This window comes from Brassica napus, unplaced genomic scaffold (assembly GCF_020379485.1).
Source record: "Brassica napus cultivar Da-Ae unplaced genomic scaffold, Da-Ae ScsIHWf_2492;HRSCAF=3219, whole genome shotgun sequence".
Taxonomy (NCBI): Eukaryota; Viridiplantae; Streptophyta; class Magnoliopsida; order Brassicales; family Brassicaceae; genus Brassica; species Brassica napus.
In genome coordinates this window covers 7374-10141 of record NW_026015819.1, presented here as the reverse complement: position 1 = coordinate 10141, position 2768 = coordinate 7374, and the positions used below count along the sequence as shown (strand labels likewise).

At 42.0% G+C, this 2768-nt stretch overlaps 1 non-coding gene across 1 annotated transcript; it reads left to right on the top strand.

The window, feature by feature from the left end:
- LOC125601252 lies at positions 1-107 on the top strand. The gene has a single exon (XR_007334152.1). It is a non-coding gene; the product is annotated as a small nucleolar RNA R71 (small nucleolar RNA).
- The last annotated feature ends 2661 nt before the right edge of the window (positions 108-2768 follow it).

Here is a 2768-nt window from a genome sequence, read left to right as displayed (position 1 = left end):
AGCCCATGGTGAGGGCATTCCCTACGGTAGGTGTTGAAGTGCTCCCATGCATCACAGAACGGTTCATCATGGATCTGTTTAAACGTGGAGATCTTGTTCCTCAAGGCAGCAGTCTTGCCTTCGTGTAGAAGTTGCTCAGAAAGGCTGATCAGACCTTCTCCCATGTAGTCAGAGAGCCAGTCGGGAGAGAGTCTAACCATCTAGTGGCCTTCCGTCAAGAGAAAATGGAACAATGAGCATTGATGTAGTTCTGGTGGCACACCATTCGCTTGGGTAAATCCGAAAACCTTTCAAAGTTCTCAATATGGTCCACTGGTATTTCAGCCGGGAGACCATTGAACATCTTCCTCTGCATAAGGTGAGTGAAAGCGGGTTTGACTCGAAGTCCTGCATCTGACTAGAGGAGGGTGATGGCAGAGCGAGTAGTAGGAGTCGTAGGGGAATTGTGAGGTAGGTTGACTTTCCTATCGGAACGCCTTGCTGTTGTTTCTGCTGTGCGGCAAGTTCAGCTGCAGCCTGAGCGGCTTGTTCGTGTGCGTTCATTGTTTCTGCATCTGCTGCTGCATGAAGCCATAGCTGCAGCGAGATCGTCTTGATTACCGTGATCACCCATTGTGGTGTAATCGGTTTGGTTGTTGTCTGTTCGTTTGTTCTAATCTTGCAAGTTCTCTTGCTAAGCGTATGTAATGGTCCTTGGGCGTTTTCTCCAAGTATGTCTACTGGGTCATGCACCTGGATCATTAGCTGCAACATGAAGATTAGAGCAAGTTAGATATCTTAGACTGAATATTGAACAGAAAAATAAAGGTAAAAGATATGGTCCCGCCGCAATGGCGCCAAAATTTCTACGCTAAAAATAATCCTTGCTCTGTTAAGTTTAACAGTTGCAATTGTAATTATGAGATTCAATCCAGAGGATCAATTCACACTTTATTCTATGGTCAATATTAAGTTAAGAACAATTATGGGTTTGATTTCAATGATGACGTAGGGAAACAAGTAACAAGAGGTTGTATTCGATTTAAACAAGAGTAGCCTAGGGTAATTCATTGGGTGCTGATATTGAGCCAAACAATTATTCAAGAGCGATAGGACACTACAAGAAACATCAAGGATTCTGAGGGAAAAAATCGACGGAATTTCGTCGGAATATCGTTATTCCGACGCAATTCGACGAAACACGGTCGGAAATAATTTCTCGGAATTTCTTTTTTCCTCTGAAATCCCTCGGAATTTCCGACGGAATTCCGAGGAAATAAATTTCCGAGGAAATTCGAGGATCCCTTGTTTGTCGGAAAAGTCCTCGGAATATACCGAGGTAGAACTTCGTCGGGATAATTCTCGGAAGTTCATCGATCGATGCGTGTTTGGACATATATACATCGATCGATAGGAGTATACCGACGGACTTTTTCCTCGGTTTATTCCGAGGAACTGTTCCCTCGGTATATTCCGAGGGATCCGTTCCTCGGAATTTTCCGAGGGAGTGTCCCTCGGAAAATTCCGAGGGAAATGTCCCTCGCTATATTTAAAAAAAAAACGGATCGATCGATGCGTTTTGTTCAAAAACGCATCGATCGATGTAGTGAAAATATAATTAATTTCCTCGAATGTAAAAAATATTAATTTTTTGAAAAAAAAAATTCTGAAATTTAAATTCGAAAATATGAAATTAAAAGTAAAATTGAAATCATACTAATTAATATTCAAAGTTTCACAAATAAAAATAAAACATTCCGAGATTGGGGAAAAAAAAAAACTACGGGTCTGGCACGTCCGGGAACACTCGTTCGGGTACATCCTCTGCATCATCTCCATCATTTGCTGGTTCAGCCTCCTCTGTGCCTCATAGCCCGCCTGTTGAGCCGCCATCTGGGTCTCCAACAAAGATATTCGATCATCTTTGTCTTCAACTGAGCCGTAAGTACTTCTGGATCAACAAAGGGCGGTGGTGCAGAAGAAGGAGGAACCGACCGGGTGCGACGACCCAAACCGAACAAACGTCCCTTCTTCTTTGGAACCGACTGAATAGAAAAAAGCCAAATTTAGAAATTTAAACCAAGAAATAAATGAATTGAACTTAAAAAAAAAAGAACTTACGGATTCAACGATTTCGTTGATTCAAACCGGGACAAGTTGGTCGAAGCCGTCGAAGCGTCATCCTCGGTTTGAAGCTGAGACACTCGTCTACCACCTGAGTTTGGACCAGGTCGACCACGTCCCTCACAAGACCATCATCAATCTGGCCGGTCTTCTGTTGGTATACGCCCTCCTCATTAGGGCGAGATCAGACCGGCTCGCCATCATTTTCTTCCGCCTTGAAAAAAACATAAAATTAAAGAAACATTAGAAATTAGAAGAAATGCACAATAAATTTAAATTCTGAAACTCAAATAATTGAAGAAAAAGCGGTTGAACTTACCATGCGATCTCCGAGAGTGGCAATAGATTGAGCACCCAAGTTATGCTTGTAGATGCCCTTCCTTTACGGTCGCTCCTGCGGTTGGTGGTGGAGTTGGTGGAAGAAGTTTCTTTCGTCTCCTCCTTATCCCAATGCGCACACAACTCCTTCCAGACCGTATCGTTCATCGACTTTGGGACCTTTTAATAAAAAAAAAAAGAAAAAAGTTAATAAATTAAAATAGTTTAATAAATAAAAAATTGTTAATAAATTAAATCGAACCTTATTGATTCCCACTTCTTCTCCACTCGTGGATCTGCTTCCCATAGTTGTCCATTACTTTATGGACGAAGTGGTGATAGATAAA